Source organism: Phacochoerus africanus, chromosome 1 (genome assembly GCF_016906955.1).
Source record: "Phacochoerus africanus isolate WHEZ1 chromosome 1, ROS_Pafr_v1, whole genome shotgun sequence".
In the NCBI taxonomy this organism is placed as follows: domain Eukaryota; kingdom Metazoa; phylum Chordata; class Mammalia; order Artiodactyla; family Suidae; genus Phacochoerus; species Phacochoerus africanus.
Window position 1 is genome coordinate 98,885,010 of NC_062544.1, and position 19,932 is coordinate 98,904,941.

The window sequence follows — 19,932 nt, forward strand, 5'->3', positions numbered from 1 at the left end:
TCTGGTGAAAAAGCAACTGCAGTAACATGTCAATGGAGTAGTATATGGGTGTCCACTGTACAGTTATTTCAACTTTTCTGTGTTTGGATAGTTTCAAAATAAAATACTGAGGGAAAGTTACAAAGAAAAAGGACACTATGAGAGAGAAGATGGATGGCTCTTTCAATGGTCTTGATTTGTTTATGGTGCACTTGGGCAATACTAAAGGAGTCTCTTCTTCTCTTTGAACTTAGAAGAAGATAAGAATGTAGCCTGTGATTCACAAACTTCAGGGTGCATAAGAATCTTTTTTTTTTTTTTTTTAGTTTTTAGGGCCACACCCGCAGCGTATGGAGGTTCCCAGGCTAGGGGTCTAATCAGAGCTGTAGCTGCTGGCCACAGTCACAGCCACAGCAATGCAAGATCTGAGTGGCATCTGCAACCTACACAAAAGCTCACAGCATTGCCAGATCCTTACCAGACTTAGCAAGGTCGGGGATCGAACCTGCATCCTCGTGGATGCTAATCAGATTCTTTAACCACTGAGCCACGACAGGAACACCAAAAAAAAAAAAAAAAAAAGATTCTTGGAGATCCAGCCCCAAAGTGTCTGAATTTGGATAGGTCTCAGGAATATGCTTTTGTAAGAAGCTCTCCAGATAATACTGGTGAGAAATCTATCCATAATGGAGGAACATTGTCTTACGATGTGATGGAAATATAATGTGAAGGGAATGAAAGCTATTAGGTAGGAGACAGCAGTTGTGCCATAACCTCCTTTGCTCTGATTGATTTGAGGGTGCTTAGGATTTAGACACTTAATATTCCTGCCAGTTTTTTAAAAACAGGTGTGCATTGCTTACATTTCTTAATGAATTAAAAGACCAACTGAAGATTTTAGGGCTCCATGAACAAAGCATTTACATAGTTGGCCTTCTGTTCCGTGAGTTCCATGGCTGTAGCCTCAACCAACCATGATAGAAAGTGTTAAAATATATATCTTCCAGAAAGCTCCAAAAAGCAAAACTTGAACTTGCTGCATGCCAGGAATTGCACCACATTAGGTATTATAAATAAAATAGAGATGATTGAAAATGTATAGGAGAGGGGGTTCTCTTGTGACACAGTGGGTTAAGGGTCAGGTGTTGTCAATGCAACAGCTTGGATTGCTGCTGTGGCGAGGGTTCAGGCCCTGGCCCAAGAACTTCCACATGCCACAGGACCAGCAAAAAAAATTAATTAATTAATTAAATGTAAGAGAGGATGTGCATAGATTATATACAAATACCATGCCTTTTTATATAAGGGACTAGAGCATCTGAGGGTTCTGGTATCCTGCTGCAGGGGTGTCCTGGAACCATTCCCCCCTGGACACCAAGTGATGATTAGGGAGCCCTTCTGATGGGGGCATCCACACAGAAAACGTTCATCTTCAGTAATGAATAAACAATACTGAATAAACACTGGGGATTGCTACATTGAAATGATAAATCTTATAGAGAAAAAAATACATCAAATAAAAGAAAGGAAAATTCTCCTGTAAAACTTTATAATAACAGGCACTGGGCTGGATTTGCCCACAAGCTGATCCTGCTCCAGTTCAGCAGTTCTCACCTCAAATTCTCAACAGAATCACTGGGAGGGCCTGTTGATTCACAGATTTTCAGGGCTCTACTCCACAGCATTTGACTCAGGAGATCTTGAGTGGAACCTGAGTTCATATTTCTAACAAGTTCCAAGATGCGCTGATGCTGGTGGTCCAGGACCACGCTTTGCTGATGCTCTAGTCTGATACATGGCATTGAAGGGCACTCAGTAATCCTTTTGCATATGTCCAGATTTTGGATCTTTTGTCTTAACATAGGGAAGATGAAGAACTCAGACGAGCGTTCACACTGAGGTGTCTGGTCCACAGGGAAGTTCAAGGGAAGTTCTAGTTACATAGTTTCAAATATGGATCTGGAGGAGATACAGCATTTGCTAGATGCTCATTGTGCTAACAGAACCACATAAATGTTCAAGGGAAGAACCTATAGAAAGAAGGGTATTTGGGCTAGAACTCTGGCAGGAGTGGGAGAAAAAGTAAAGAAAAGGCAGAGAAAAAAGGAGTGTTTAGAGCAGGAGAACACAGGAAATAGTGTTCTGGAAGGCAAAGAAAAAGTCTGAAGTTTTCCTTGCCAACATTTCCAAACACCTCAGAGTGTTTGGTGTTGTGCCAGCTAAGCAGAGAAAAGTTTGGATCAGAAATGTCCTAAGGGAGTTCCCATCATGGCTCAGCAGTTAACATACCTGACTAGTATCCATGAGGATGTGGGTTTGATCCCTGGCCTTACTCAGTGGGTTAAGGTAAGGATCTAGAGTTGCCGTGAGCTGTGGTGTAGGTTGCAGATGCATCTTGGATCCTGTGTTGCTGTGGCTGTGGAGTAGACAAGTAGCTACAGCTCTAATTGGACCCCTAGACTGGGAACCTCCATATGCCACAGGTACGGTCCTAAAAAAAAGAAAATAAATCTAGGGATGATAGTTTATCAACAAAACTAGACTAGAGGACAAGAAAATAGCATTGTCAATCTCCATGTTTCATTTATACCAGCAGAGGGCTGCAACAGCAAAGGAATGCTAATAATGCCCTTTGTCCTAGGGTTTCTGTGCTACTGTGTGGAGAGTTATTCCCAAGTGATATTTAGCTGGAAAAAGACCGTAGATAACTTAGCTTTCTTGTTCCCGTATCATAGTTGAGTATTTTAGTTCAGGACATTTTGTTTACTTGGGTGGGAGATGTGATGGACAAATGTAGAAACTTTTGACTGCTTGGGAAGAGTTTGGGATTTGAATTACAGGGAGCCTTTTTACTACAAGCCTACTCTTAACACACAGACTTACCTCAGTGAACATCATTAAAGAGTACAGAAAACAGGAGTTCCCTAGTGGAGCAATGGGTTAAGGATCTTGTATTGTTACTGCTGTGGCACAGGTTTGATTCCTGGCCCAGGAACTTCTGCAGGCCGCAGTGTGGCCAAAAGAAAAAAAAATCAGGAAAAAAATCATGGTTTTTCCCTCGTAGTTGATTAAATATTCGTTTTTTTATTTTTTTAATTTTTATTTATTTATTTTGTCTTTCTGCCATTTCTTGGGCCCCTCCCACAGCATATGGAGGTTCCCAGGCTAGGGGTCTAATTGGAGCTATAGCCACCAGCCTACACCACAGCCACAGCAACTCGGGATCCAAGCTGAGTCTGCAACCTACACCACAGCTCGCAGCAATGCTGGATCCTTAACCCACTGAGCAAGGCTAGGGATTGAACCTGAAACCTCATGGTTCCTAGCCAGATTTGTTAACCACTGAGCCACGAAGGGAACTCCAAATATTAGTTTTTTTAAATGTGAAACCTTAATGTACCAGAAGTGAAGACATACGAAAAGGTACACTCAGGTCAGTTAGGTGTTCAGTTTATCCATTCCATTTCATTTCGTCCAACTACCCTCCTCAGATAATATTTTGTAGTTTCTGGTTATCTTTCTTGTGTTTCTTCAGAGGAACATTTCTCTTTCTGACTTAATTCACTTAGTGAGTTAAGAACCTTTAGCTGCATCCATGTTGCTGCAAATGGCATTGTTATTATTGTTTGTCTTTTTAGGCCTGCCCTTGCAGCATATGAAAGTTCCCAAGCTAGGGGTTGAATTGGAGCTGTAGCTGCCAGCCTAACCACTGCCAGAGCAATTCAGGGATCCAAGCCACATCTGCAACCTACACCACAGCTCACAGCACTGCTGGATCTTTAACCCACTGAGCAAGGCCAAGGATCAAACCCTCATCCTCATGGATACTAGTCCGGGTGGTTACCACTGAGCCATGACAGGAACTCCTGCAAATGGCATTATTTCATTCTTTTTTATGGCTGAGTAGTATTCCACATAATATGTACCACATTAAAAAAAAATTTTATGGGAGTTCCCATTGTGGCTCAGAGGAAATAAATGTGACTATTGTCCATGAGGATGCAGGTTTGATCCCTGGCCTTGCTCAGTGGGTTAAGGATCCAGTGTTGCTATGAGCTGTGGTGTAGGTTGCAGACTCGGCTCAGATCTGGTGTTGCTGTGGCTGTGGTGTAGGCCAGTGGCTATAGCTCCAATTCGACCCCTGGCCTGGGAACCTACATATGCTGCAGGTGCAGTCCTAAAAAAAATAAAAATAAAAATAAAAATAAAAAATAAAAATAAATTATGGACACATCTGCAACACATGGAAGCTCCCGGGTCAGGGACTGAATCAAAGCCGCAACTTTGACCTACACCACAGCTGTGGCAATGCCAGATCCTTTAACCCACTGCCCTATGGCAGGAACTTCTATTTTGGTATACTTTTAACCTGCATTTCTCCCTGAGGAAAATTGAACATATTTATATATGTTCAAGGGTTATTTTTATATTGTAGTTTTTTGCCTATTAATTTTTATCAGGATGTTAGTTCTCCCACCTTCATTTCAAGAGTTTTTCAAATATTAGGACTATCAGGAGTTCCCATTATGGCTCAGCAGTAACAAACCTGACTAGTATCCATGAGGACATGGGTTTGATCCCTGGCCTCGCTCAGTGGGTCAAGGAACTGGCATTGCTGTGAGCTATGGTGTAGGTCGCAGACGGATCTCGGATCTGGTGTTGCTGAGGCTGTGGTGTAGGCCGGCAGCAACAGCTCTGATTAGACCCCTAGCCTGGGAACTTCCATATGCTGTGGGTGTGGCCCTAAAAAGACAAAAAAAAAAAAAGATTATTTTACTTGAAGTTTAACAATGTTCAATGAAATATTAAGCATTTACTGCAGTTAAAGAGCAGCAAAAGCTTTGGGTGCAGCGAAATTGTGGTCTTCCACCAACAACTTAATAGAATTTCCCACCTGAGCAGAGCTTGGAAAGACCAGAGTGAGTGTATGTACCCAAAACACAGGAGACTAACACAATTATGATGGCCAAGTTGTAGCATTTAGACAGAACACATTTAACAGAAAACACTTGGAAGAGTCACACTCCACAGTATGTCAATCGAAATTTCTGAACCAAAGCCTTGTTTGAAATTCTAAACCAACATGGGGCAAAATCAAATGACTAATTTGGCTACTGGATTACAACAGCAGTTCTCAGAGTGTGACCCTAGGATCCCTAGAAGTCTTTAGAACTTTGCGGGAATCTGTGAGGTCAAAACTAACTAGGAAGAGGTCATCTGCCCTTTTCACTGTGTGAACATTTGTTTGCACTGTGGGTGAACTGCTAGCACTCTAGCACAAAGCAAGGCAGTAGCCCCAAGCTGAATTTGCAGTTGTTGTATTCTTCACCACTATGTGGGAAAATAGAAAGACAAGTTCATTTAAGAATTCCCTCGAAGGGAGTTCCCACCATGGTGCATTGCGTTAAGAATCCAACTGCAATTGTTGATCTCTGCAGAGGTGCAGATTCAATCCCTGGCCCTGGTAACTTCCATATGCCGTGGGTGTAGCCACAAAAAGAAAAAATAATCCCCTTGAAGAAATAACAATTAATATTATTATGAGACTGACGTGCTACATACTGCATTAATGAGACAAATACCAAATGATATCACATATCTGGAATCTAATACGTGGCACAAATGAACCAATCTACAGGAAAGAAACAAATTCATGGAGAATAGACTTGTGGTTGCCAAGGGGTAGTGGGATGGATGGGGAGTTTGGGGTTAGATGCAAACTATTACATTTGGAGTAGATAAGAAATGAGATCCTCCTGTGTAGCACAGGGAACTATATCTAGTCACTTGTGATGGAACATGATGGAGGATAAAGCGAGAAAAAGAATGTGTATATATATATATGTGTATGTATACTTGGGTCACTTTGCTGTACAGCGGAATTGGACAGAACATTGTAAATAAACTCTAATAAATTTTTTTTAAATAAAAGAAAAATTAATTTCATTAAGCCACAACAATTTAGGAGTTCCCATTGTGACTCAGCAGTAACAAACCTCACTAGTATCCATGAGAATGTAGGTTGGATCTCTGGCATCGTTCAGTGGGTTAAGGATCTGGTGATGCTGTGAACAGTAGTGTAGAACACAGATGAAGCTCAGATCTGGCATTGCTGTGGCATCTGGCATTGCTTAGGCCAGCAGCTGCAGCTCTGATTCGGCTCCTAGCCTGGAAACTTAAACTCTTCTAGGAGTTCCCTGGTGGTGCAGTGGGTTAAGAATTCAGCATTGTCACTGCTGTGGCTCGGGTCACTGATGTGCTATGGGTTCAATCCTTGGCCCTGGAACTTCTGCATGTCGCAGGCATGGCAAAATAAATAAATAAATAAATAAATAAACAAAACAAAACAAAACAAAAAACCCAAACTTTTCTAATGAGATCTAATAATACTGAAAATACGTGATTTGGAGAGATATTTTATAATGAGACACATCAAGATTTGGAAGAACTCTGAAACTCAGTGAACTGCTATTTTTCTAAATCCAATGAATAATGTTATAAAATCACATATGGGTAAAAAACCATTCAGAGTGTAAGAGAGACCAATGGATTCCACATTGTGATTGACCTTTAGAGCACTAACACCTGTCAAGTTATAGCATCAAAAAAGAAGATTTGCAATTATCTGGAAAAACTATTAAAATACTACCTTTTCCACCTATGTATTTCTGAGGCTGGATTTTCTTCATGAAATTCAACTGAAAAGCACATCACTTCAGATGGGATACAGCAGTTGAGGGAATGCAGTTGTCCTCCATTAAACCAGACATTGAAGATTGGGAAAATGTAAAACAATGGCACTTTTCTACATACACTTTTTTTTTGGATTAACTTATTTTGATTTATTTTATACACAGAACTTGTAACTTCAATTAGATAAGGACTACATATTCAATTATGAAGTTTTTTATACTTAATGAATTTAATTACATTTATCGGTGTACAACAATCATTACAATCAAATTTTACAGCATATCCATCCCAAACCCTCAGCATCCCCCCACCCCCAACCTGTCTCATCTGGAAACCATAAGTTTTGCAAAGTTTGTGAGTCAGTATCGCTGTGCAAAGAAGTTCATTGTGTCCTTTTTTTAGATCCCACATGTCGGTGATAGCATATGATGTTGGTGTCCCATTGCTTGACTGACTTCACTTAGCATAATTTCTAGGTCCATCCATGTTGTCACAAATGCCATTATTTCTTTCCTTTTAATGGCTGAGTAATATTCCATTGTGTATGCGTACCACATCTTCTTTAGCCACTCCTCTGTTGATGGACAATAAGGTTGTTTCCATGTCTTGGCTATTGCAAATAGGGCTGCAATGAACATTGGAGTACATGTGTCTTTTCTTTTTCTTATTACTCAATGAATTTATTACATTTATAGTCATACAATGATCATCACAATCCAGTTTTATAGGATTTTCATCCCACAACCCCAGCACATCCCCCCCACCCTCCACGCCCTGTCTCTTTTGGAAAACATAAGTTTTTCAAAGTCTATGAGTCAGTATCTGTTCTGCAAAGAAGTTCATTGTGTCCTTTTTTCAGATTCCACATGTCAGTGAAAGCATTTGTTGTTGGTGTCTCATTGTCTGACTGACTTCACTTAGCATGATAATTTCTATGTCCATCTATGTTGCTAAAAATGCCGTTATTTCGTTCCTTTTAATGTCTGAGTAATATTCCATTGTGTATATGTACCACTTCTTCTTGATCCACTCCTTTGTCGATGGATGTTTAGGTTGTTTCCATGTCTTGGCTATTGAAAATAGTGCTGCAGTGAACATCGGAGTACATGTGTCTTTGCGAGTCATGGTTTTCTCTGGATAAATGCCCAGGAGTGGGATTGCTGGATCAAATGGTAGTTCTAGTTTTAGTTTTCTGAGGAATCTCCATACTGTTTTCCACAGTGGTTGCACCAATTTACAATCCCACCAACAGGGTAGTAGGGTTCCTTTTTCTCCACACCCTCTCTAGCACTTATTGTTTGTAGACTTTTTGATGATGGCCATTCTGGCTGGTGTAAGGTGGTACCTCATAGTGGTTTTGATTTGCATTTCTCTAACAATGAGTGATGTTGAACATCTTTTCATGTGTTTTTTGGTCATCTGTATGTCGTCTTTGGAGAATTGTCTGTTTAGATCTTCTGCCCATTTTTTGATGGGGTTGTTTTTTTTGGTATTGAGCTGCAGGAGGTGTTTATAAATTTTGGAGATTAATCACTCGTCAATTCATTCACAAAGATTTTCTCCCATTCTGTAGGTTGTCTTTTTGTTTTGTTTAGGGTTTCCTTTGCTGCGCAGAAACTTTGAAGTTTAATTAGGTCCCATTTGTTTATTTTTGTTTTTATTGTCAATACTCTAAGAGGTGGATCTGAGATGTTGCTGTTGTTTATGTTGGAGAGTGTTTGGCCTGTTTTCCTCTAAGTTTTATAGTGTCTGGTCTTATATCTAAGTCTTTAATCCATTTTGAGTTTTTTTGTGTGTATGGCGTTAGGAAGTGTTCTAATTTCATTCTTTTCCATGTGGCTGTCCAGTTTTCCCAGCACCACTTATTGAACAGGCTGTCTTTTCTCCATTGTATATTCTTGCCTCCTTTGTCATAGATGAGTTGGCTGTAGGTGTGTGGGTTTAATTGTGGGCTTTCTATCCTGTTCCACTGATCTATATTTCTGTCTTTGTTCCAGTACCATATGGTTTTGATGGTTGTTGCTTTGTAGTATAGTCTGAAGTCTGGGAGCCTGATTCCTCCAGCTTCATTTATCTTTTTCAGTCTGTCTTTGGCTGTTCTGGGTTTTTTGTGCTTCCAAACAAACTTCAAAATATTTTGTTCGAGTTCTGTGAAAAATGTTCTTGGTAATTTGATAGGGATTGCATTGCATCTGTAGATTGCCTTGGGTAGTATAGTCATTTTGATAATATTGACTCTTCCAATCCAAGAGCATGGTATGTCTTTCCATCTGTTGGTGTCATCTTTGATTTCTTTCGTCAGTGTCTTATAGTTTTCGGAGTACAGGTCTTTTGTCTCTTTAGGTAGGTTTGTTCCTAAGTATTTTATTCTTTCTGATGCAATGCTAAATATGATTGCTTCCCTAATTTCCTTTTCTGCTTTTTCATTGTTAGTATATAGAAATGCCATCAATTTCTGTGTATTAATTTTACATCCTGCGACTTTGCCAAATTCACTGATGAGCTCTAACAGTTTTCTGGTAGAGTTTTTAGGATTCTCTAGGTATAGTATCATGTCATCTGCAAATAGTGATAGTTTTACTTCTTCCTTTCTAATCTTGATTCCTTTTATTTCTTTTTCTTCTCTGATTTTCCTGTATAGGACTTCCAAAACTATGTTGAAGAGTAGTGGTGAGAGGGGACATCCTTGTCTTGCTTCTGATCTCAGTGGGAATTCTTTCAGCATTTCACCATTGAGAATGATGTTTGCTGTGGGTTTGTTGTACATGGCCTTTATTATGTTGAGGTAAGTTCCCTCTATGCCCACTTTCCAGAGGATTTTTATCAGAAATGGGTGTTGGGCTTTGTCAAAGGCCTTTTCTGTGTCTATTGAGAGGATCATATGGTTTTTATTCTTCAGTTTGTTAATGTGGTGTATCGCACTGATTTATTTGCAGATATTGAAGAATCCTTGCATCCCTGGGATAAACCCCACTTGATCATGATGTACAATTCTTTTAATGTATTGTTGGATTCAGTTTGCTAGTATTTTGTTGAAGATTTTTGCATCTATATTCATCAGTGAAATTGGCCTGTAATTTTCTTTTTTTGTGATATCTTTGTCTGGTTTTGGTATGAGGTGTTGGTGGCCTCATAGAATGAGTTTGGGAGTGTCCCTTCTGCAATTTTTTGGAACAGTTTCGTAAGGATAGGTGTTAGCTCTTCTCTAAATGTTTGATAGAATTCACCTGTGTAGCCATCTAGTCCTGGACTTTTGTTTGTTGGAAGTTTTTTTTTTTATAATTTATTTTTTATTTTTTTCTCTTTTGTCTTTTGAGGGCCCCACCTGTGGCATATGGAGGTTCCCAGGCTAGGGGTCTAATTGGAGCTGCAGCTGTCAGCTTATGCCACAGCCACAGCAAAGCCAGATCTGAGCTGTGTCTGCGACCTACACCACAGCTTATGGCAACTCCAGATCCTTAACCCAGTGAGTGAAGCCAGGGATCAAATCTGCAACTTCATGGTTCCTAGTTGGATTCATATCCACTGCACCACAACAGGAACTCCTGTTTGTTGGAAGTTTTTTAATCACAGTTTCAATTTCAGTACTTGTTAATTGGTCCATTCATCTTTTCTATTTCATCTTGGTTTAGTCTTGGAAGATTGTACTTTTCTAAGAATTTGTCCATTTCGTCTAGGTTTTCCATTTTATTGGCGTATAGTTGCATGTAATAGTCTCTTATGACCCTTTGTATTTCTGTGATGTCCATTGTTACTTTTTCATTTCTAATTTTATTATCTACATTCATTTTTTTGTTTTGTAAAGTTGTTCTCTACAAAGTTATAACATGTAATGGATTTTCTATTGCTATTTATAAAATAATATTTTCAAAAATTTCAGCTTTTATTTATCATAGCAAATATAAATGACCCATATTAACAATTCTTTGGGGTTCTTAAGTACAAATGTAAAGGAGTATTGTGACCAAAAATTTTGAGAACTGCTACATCTGAATTTTAGAAAGAGAATTTATCCCAAGATAAAACAGAATTGTCACCAGGGAGTTCCCACTGTGACTCAACAGTAATGGACCCAACTAGTATCCATGAGGATGTGGGTTCGATCCCTGGCCTTGCTCAGTGGATTAAGGATCCAGCATTGCCATGAGCTGTGGTGCAGGTCACAGACATGCCTCAGATGTGGCATTGCTGTGGCTGTGGTGTAGGTCAGAAGCTACAGATCCGTTTGACCCCCAGCCTGGGAACCTCCATATGCCATGGGTACGGCACTAAAAAGACAAAAAAAAAAAAGATTAAGTGTGTATGTATGTGTATTATTCTCCCTCTCTAGAGTCATAGATTGAGAGATTGGAAGATTATTTCTTTTTTTTTTGTCTTTTTTTGCTCTTTCTTGGACCGCTCCTGCAGCATATGGAGGTTCCCAGGCTAGGGGTCGAATTGGAGCTGCAGCCTCCGGCCTATGCCAGAGCCACAGCAACGCTGGATCCGAGCCTCGTCTGCAACCTACACCACAGCTCACGGCAACGCTGGATCGTTAACCCACTGAGCAAGGGCAGGGACCGAACCCGCAACCTCATGGTTCCTAGTCAGATTCGTTAAATCCTGCGCCACGACTGGAACTCCGATTATTTCTCAAAGTATGATTATCTTCATATATTTTCTCATTGTCTGAGAAATATCTTTTAAATTATCATTGAATTTCATATACCTCTCACTTCATGCATTTTTTATTATATGTATGGATTACATTTTTCTAATTCTCTGAAGTGATCATGATTACAGAATATATCTGATACATACACTGAAAATTCCCTGACATCATCAAATTCCATTTCACCATGGGGAACAACTATTTGATAAGGACATTAATAAAGTGTTATGTGAAGGAGGAATTCCTATATTCTGGCATTTTGCCAGTTTAAAAAATCACGTTACTTTCAATGAAAAGAAAGCCCATATTAAACAAAACAAAACCAAACCTGGAGTTCCTATTGTGGCTCAGGGGATTAAGGACCCAGTGTTGTCTCTGTGAGGATTTGGGCTTGATCCCTGGCCTTGCTCAGTGGGTTAAGGATCCAGTGTTGCTGCAAACTGTGGTATAGGTCACAGCTGTGGCTCCAAATCAGCCCCTGGCCCAGGACCTTCCATATGCCACAGGTATGGCCATAAAAAGAAAAACAAAACAAACAAAAAACAAGAAAAAGAAACCCCACATAAGGAAATCGTAATGGGTAAAAGCATTTGGGCTGTTGTTAATTTCTACAAGTCTTCTAAATTGATATGGTAGTTTTAAAGAAACAAAACTGACAAGTGTTACATCAGTCTACCACAAACTCTTTACAAAGAATATAAAGAGGGAATACTTCCCAACCTGATTTAGGATGTCAACATCATCTTGATATCAAATACTGATAAAAATATGAAAATTACAAACTAATTCTTCCCAGTATAATGCAAAATCCTAATTTTTTTTTTTTAACCAATTTGTTCTTTTTAGGACTGCATCTGTGGCATATGGAAGTTCGCAGCCTAGGGGTTGAACTGGAGCTGCAGCTGCCATCCAACACCACAGCCACAGCAATGCCAGATCTGAGCTACAAATGTGACCTACACTCCAACTTGTGGCAATGCTGCATTCTTTTTTTTTTTTTTTGTCTTTTTGCTATTTCTTTGGGCCGCTCCCGCGGCATATGGAGGTTCCCAGGCTAGGGGTCGAGTCGGAGCTGTAGCTGCCAGCCTACACCAGAGCCACAGCAATGCGGCATCCGAGCCGCGTCTGCAACCTACACCACAGCTCACAGCAACGCCGGATCGTTAACCCACTGAGCAAGGGCAGGGGTCAAACCCGCAACCTCATGGTTCCTAGTCGGATCCGTTAACCACTGCGCCACGACGGGAACTCCGGCAATGCTGGATTCTTAACCCACTGAGTGAGGCCAGGGATTGAACCTGAATCCTCAAGACTACTAGTTGGGTTCTTGACCTGCTAAGCCACAATGAGAACTCCCTATCAAAATACTGACAAACCAAAGCCAGCACTCTAATAAAACTAATACATGAAGATCAAATTCAATTTATTTCAGGGGTATAAAGTTGGTTTAATCCTTCTAAAAATTAACATAACTGGTATTACTAACAGGAAAAAATTATCTCTAGAAAAAATCTTTTTATAAAATTCAACACCCATTCATAATAAAATCTGTTATACAAGTAAGCAGGAAAGAGAACTTTCTTTCTGTTAGAGTATCTAGCAAATATACTCAATGGTGAAGTATTTAAAGCTTTCACTCTGAGATGGGGAACAAGACAAAGATGCTTCCTGTCATCAATTCTACAGAGTTGTATACTGGAGTATAGGTGTCACAGAGCAAAATATTAGAAAGGACGAAATAATACTCATTTGCAGATGACATAATTGTAGAAAAATTCAAAATAAACTACAGAGGATTATTATATTAACAAATGGATTTGAATAAGCTTTTTGGATAAGGTCAATATGAAAAGTATTTACATACCATAAACAAAGAATGTAAAATTTTAAAGGGTGCCATTTACAATAGCATTCCCAAAAAAATGAGCTGAGAAAAAAAAAATCTACCAAAAGAAGGTACAAGATGATACAAATACTGCTAGGAGAGACTGAAGACCTACATAAAATGTAGGGATATTTCTGTGCATAGTTTGGAAGATACTGTAAAGATGACAATTATCCTCAAATTGATCTATAAGTTCAATGCAATCTCAATCAAAATACCACTTTTTTGGTGTGGCAATTGACCAGCTGATTCTAAAGTTTATTTGAGGTGTTCCTGTTGTGGCACAGTGGAAACGAATCCGACTAATATCCATGAGGACGTGGGTCTGATCCCTGGCCTCACTCATGGATCAAACCCTCAAGGATCTGGTGTTGCTATAGCTCTGATTTGACCCCTAGCCTGGGAACCTCCATATGCTGTACCTGTAGCCCTGAAAAAGTTTATTTGGAAATGTAAAGGGTCAAAAATAGCAAACGTGGAGTTTCTGCTGTGGTGCCATGCGATTGGTGGCAACTCTGGAGTGCTGGGACCCAGCTTCCATCCCTGGCTGCGGGCACTGGGTTAAGGATCTTGTGTTGCTGCAGCTGCAGTGTAGATAGCATATGCGGCTGGGATTGGACTACTGCCCTAGAAACTCCACACGCCTGGGGCCAGCTGAAGAGAAAAAAAGCTGGGGGTGGGGGCAGATAGCAAAAGCAATCTTAAGAAAAAATAGAGGCGGCAGAGGGTACTGGATAAAGGCTTTTTTTAAACTACAGAAATTGAGACTATAATATACTGGTACAGGATAGACAAACTGGCAAATGGAAAAGAATAGAAAGCCCAGAAACAGAGATACGTATAAATGGACAGTTGAACTATGACCAATGTGACACTGCAGTTCAGAAAGATGATACCCCTCCAATAATGATACCAGAGTAAGTGAATACCACATTAAAAAAAAAAGTTATACCCTACTTCATACCATGCAAAAAAAAAATCAATCCCAGAAGAACTACAGAAAAGCAAAACAATAAAGCTTCTAGAAATATAACATCATAAACTATCTTCATGACCTAGAGGGCAAAGATTTCTTCAAAACGGGTAAAAAAAAAAATCAGTAACTATAATGAAAAGTAGGCAAATGGAACATTAGAATCAATAATTTCTGTTCATCAAAAGGTAGTACGAAAGAGTGAAAAGACCAAACCACAGAATGGGAGAAGATATTTACATTTCTGACAAGAACTAGTATCCTGAATATGCAAAGAATATGTTAGTAAGAAAGAAGCAATTATTTCCCTATTTTTCTAAGGGGAGTGGGGGAGACAATACTCTTAAGATTCTTAAATAGGTACTTTACAAAAGAGGATATCCAAATGGCCAATAAACATGAAATATACTTAACTGAAAGTTATCAAGAAAAAACAATTAAAACGAAAATAAGATCCTACTGTAAAAATAAAAAACCTGCCAGGAGGTCTAAAACTAAAGACAGACAATAGCAAGTGTACAAAAAGATACAGAGCAACTAGAACTCTTATATACTGCTGGTTGTAATGTAAATTAAAAAAACTGATATATATTTCATATACCATAATTCACCCTTTTGAAGTAAAGGCTATGCCCGTGGCACATACAAGTTCCCAGGCCAGAGATCAAAACAGCGCCACAGCAACCTGAGCCACAGCAGTTGACACTGCCAAATCCTTAACCATTAAGCCATCAGAGAACTCCCCAAGTTTTTAGTGCATTCACGAGACTGTGCAACCACCATCACTATAAAATTTCAGAACACTTTCATCACAGTCAAAAGAATCCCTATACTGGAGTTCCCTTGTGATGTAGCCAGTTAAGGATCTTGCGTTGTCACTGCTGTGGCTTGAGTATAATCCCTGGTCCAGTAACCTCCAGAGGCCGTGGGTGCAGTCAAAAGGAGGAAAGGAAAGGAAGAAACACTATACCTATTAGCAGTCACTCCTCACTGCCCTCTTCTTTTACAACCACTAATTTATTTTCTGCCTCAAAGGATTTGCCTATTCTGGACATTTCATATAAATGGAATCATACATTTTGACTTTTCATGATTGGCTTCTTTCACTTAAGGTTTCCAAGGTTCATCCATGTAGTAGCATGTATCAATACTTCTTTCCTTTTATGGTTAAAAAAGTTTCATTGTTTGGATATGTCACATTGTGTTTATCCATTTTTGTCTGTTGATGGGTGCTGGGTTGTTTCCATCTTTTACCTATAATAATAAATTACGCTCTATGAACATTTGCACACACATTTCTGGGAGGACATACGTTCTTACCTCAGTTAGGTAAATATCCTGGGTGTGGAATTGCTAGGTCATAGTAACTAAATGTTTAGCCTTTTGAGGAACCACCAGTTTTCCAAAGTGGTTCCATCATTTTACATTCCCACCAGCAATGGGAATTTCTTCCCATCTTTACCAACACTTAACTTATTTTGGCTGTAGTTATCTCATTGTGGCTTTGACTTGCATTTCCCCAATTACTAATAATATCAAACTTCTTTTCATGTGGTTCCCACTTGTATATCTTCCTTGAGGAAATATCTACTCAAATACTGTCTTTTAATATGGGTTGTCTTCCTATTGAGTTTTAAGAGTTTTTACATATTCTGAATATTAGATTCTTATCAGATACATCATTTGAAAAATTTTATCCCAGGAATGGTACCTCTATAGCTGGAAAAACTGGCCAAACATTTAATATCTGCTAATGCTTAATATATATATAGCCTATAGATCCAGCAATCCACATCTACATATATAACCAACAAAAAAGTGAAGATGTTTCCCAAAAGATGCATTCAAGACTGTTCATAACAATTCATAGGATCAATTGGAAAACTGAAAACCACCCAAACATCTTAGGGTAGGTTGAATACTACTCACCCAAAGATGTCTATATCCTGATCCCTGGAACTGGTGAATGTTATCTTACTTGGCAAAGGGACTCTCTAGGTATGATTAGGATTGTAAGGGGGGAATTTATGATTCTGGGTTTTTTGGTCTACCAAATAAGGAGTTTGGAAGTCACTTGTCCATCCTAACAAGAAAAAAGCCGAATTAACTGAAAAATCAACTCTTAGGTCTGTCAGAGAACTGAGGGAAATCTGCAGTCTCCCAAACTGCAGAGACAGGTGAAAAGAGAATCACAACTTACTGAAGCAGAAATGTCTCAGGGAGACAGGACCCTGGTAGGAAAGCCTGAATTGTAACTGACAAATTGCTGGAGGCTCAGTGTGGACAAGTCACTGAGTAAAATCCCCTAGTCATAAGGGGATCCCCAAAGCTTTGTTTTACCTTAAGAAGCTCTTCCAGGGTAGCAAAGGGAAATTCAGAGGAGAATCCCCTGGTGCTTCTGGCAGGGGAACAGAGAAAGTAACCATTTGAAATAACCCAGAGTATTCTGTTCTTAACAAGGCCTGCCCTCAGAAGGAACTATTTTATCAGCACCTCAACTATTGGGGTTTATCAGAGCCTAAACAACCTGGTAGAAGGGAAATTTCCAACTCTAGCTCCCTTGAGCCATCCTGTCCCATGTATGGGGCAGAGAGCTGAGGAAGACTGAGAAGCACTTGTGAAGTTCACAGCCCATGCACACGGGTTCACTGAGACCTAATCACAGGACTACAGAATGCTATCCCCCCACCACAGCACTAAAGATCTGTTCATTGGAGTTTCTATTACCCAGGACATCATATTCAGCTATCAACACAAAGCTACTACTAGGCACAAATGAAAAGCAAACAGTTTGAAGAGACAGAGTGAGCATCAGAATGAGATTCGGACATGGCAGAAATGTTGGAATTATCAGACTACAAATTTAAAACAACCATTAATATAAAAAGCTAATGCCTTTAAGAGAAAAAGACAACACACCAAAACAGGTAGGTCATATAAGCAAAGAGATGTAAATTCTAAGAATTTTTTTAAAGGCACAGATATAAAAAATAAAACCTGAAACAGAAATGATGAATGCTTTCCATGGGCTCATGACTACACATGGTTGAGGAAATAACCTCTGAGTTGGAGGACATGTCAACAGAAACTCCCCAAACTACAAAAAGCAAAGAGAAAAAAGACTGCAGAAAAAAAGGAACAGAATATTCAAAAACTGTGGGACAACTACAAACAATGTTAACATATACAATACTAGAAGAGGGAAAATGACAGAAAAAATATTTGAAGCAATAATGGCTGAAAATGCTAAGTTAATATCAGACACCAAACCACAGATCTAAGAAGTTTGAAAAACACTAAGAAAGATAAACCCCACCAAAACCTACACCTAGGCATATCACATTCAAACTGCATAGTATCAGAGTTCCCGTCATGGCTCAGTGGAAACGCATCTGACTAGTATCCATGAGGATGCAGGTTCAATCCCTGGCCTCGCTCAGTGGGTTAAGGATCCAGCATTGCCACGAGCTGTGGTACAGGTCACAGACATGGCTCGGATCTTGCATTGCTGTGGCTGTGGTATAGGCCAGCGGCTACAGCTCTGACTTGATCCCTAGCCTGGGAACCTCCATATGCTGTAGGGTGCAGCCCTAAAAATACAAAAGACCAAAAATAAATTTAAAAATTGCATAAAATCAGAGTTCCCATTGTGGCACAGTGGTTAATGAATCCGACTAGGAACCATGAGGTTGCGGGATCGGTTCCTGCCCTTGCTCAGTGGGTTAAGGATCCGGCGTTGCTGTGAGCTGTGGTGTAGGTCGCAGACGCAGCTCGGATCCTGCATTGCTGTGGCTCTGGCGTAGGCCAGTGGCTACAGCTCCGATTGGACCCCTAGCCTGGGAACCTCCATATGCTGCGGGAGCAGCCGAAGAAATAGCAAAAAGATTAAAAAAAAAAATTGCATAAAATCAAAGATTAAAAAAAAAAAAACCTTAAAAGAACCAAAGGGGAAAAACATCTATGGAGAAGTATAGGTAAGAATATCCAATTTCTCCTCAGAAATCATGCAATCAAACAGAGTGAAGTGTTGAGGGAGCTTACACTGGATTACTCATATGGGCCCAGTTTAATCACATGGATCCCAGTACAAGGGAGGCAGTATGATGGAAGCAGGGAGCAGAAGATATGATGCTGTTAGCTGTGAAGATGGAGAGGGAGCCAGGAACCAAGGAATTCAGGCAGCTGGAAAAGAGGGAACCAGATGCTCCCTGGAGCCTACAAGAAAAATCAGCCTTGCTGAAACATTTAACTTATTAGTATGGCTGATTCTGGGCTTCTGACCTCCAGAATGGTATGATAATGAATTTTTTTATTAAGCTACAAATTCTGATAATTTATTACAGTAGCAATAGGTAACTAATATACACCCATCAACAGCATATTGGAAAAATTTTAATATATTTGCATAATAAAGTACTACAGTGCAATGAGAACAGATAACTATTGCTATATGCAACAAGATGAATAAACTACAGAATACTGAAAGAAGCCTGGCACAAAAGAATATAAACTCTATGATTCCACTTATATAAAGCTTAAAAAAATAAGTAAAACTTATCTATAGCTTTGGAAGAAAGAATAGTAGCTACTTGGTGAGTGGGACTACTGACAGGGGAAGCATTTGGGGGTGCCTGGAACATTGTCTTTCTTGATCCTGTGCTTCATACATGTGGTCACTTTGTGATGTTTTGAACCATACACCTATATAACTTGTATACTTTTCTATATTGCAGACATCAATAAAAAGTGCTGAAAAAAAATCAAGGAATTTAAAAAATTTCCTTGCCAAAACTGGGATAAAAATAGGCTTAAAGTTTAAATGCAGTAAACAAAAGACTTTCGATTAGTTAAAACTGAATCCCATATAAAGTGAATGATTACAATTATTTCAGGTAACAATGCAATTCTGAGGATTTTTTTAGTGTATCTCCAATGCTGCACAGAAAGAAACATGTGTTGGTCTAGACACCCAAACACAGCAGACATATCAAAGTAGTCCATCATGTACAATCTGCAAATTTCTTCATTAGTTCACTTACTTCATCAAGTACTAACAGTTTAGAAAAATCAACACTAGGACTGCAGAACCCTTTCTGGATTGAAGGTTTTATCAATGGTGTTTTTCATCTCATATTTTATCAAACAAAATGTTTTTGCAAATTAATTTTTCCATACCCACGAACATCCCAAGTTTTTCCCATATTGAAACAAATTATAATCCTCTCATATACTTTCAGTATTTACATTCAACCAGTAGGAGCCAAATACTACTATAAAACTAAAGCGATTAAGTAAAATTCTAACGAAAGAATTATGTTAGATAGTAGAGGTATTGTCCTTAAACATTTTGTTGAAAAAATCTTTGGAATATTTTTAAGTTATAACAAAGATCAGTTTAAAGGGTAGTAACCATTTCCCCAATTATCTGAAATTACTCACTAGGTCAAATGTGCATGTGTTCTTTAGCTGAACTTCAGTAAGAAAACCAAGCTCTTCTTGTGAAGGTTCCAAAACAAGCACTGAAAACTGAGTATTGAAAAGCTGGAACTACTAAAAGGCAATCTCACCCATAAGAGAGTAACCATGTCTCAGTGCATTTGCCAAACTTTTAAAATAGCTTCTGCCCATGAGATGATAAAAGGCTCTTATTTTTCGTACTAGGAATGCCAAACACAGATTCTGTAGTTTAAGACAACCTGAAGGGGAAGATGTACTGATCAACGTAAATTCCCAATTTAAGGAGACTTCCAG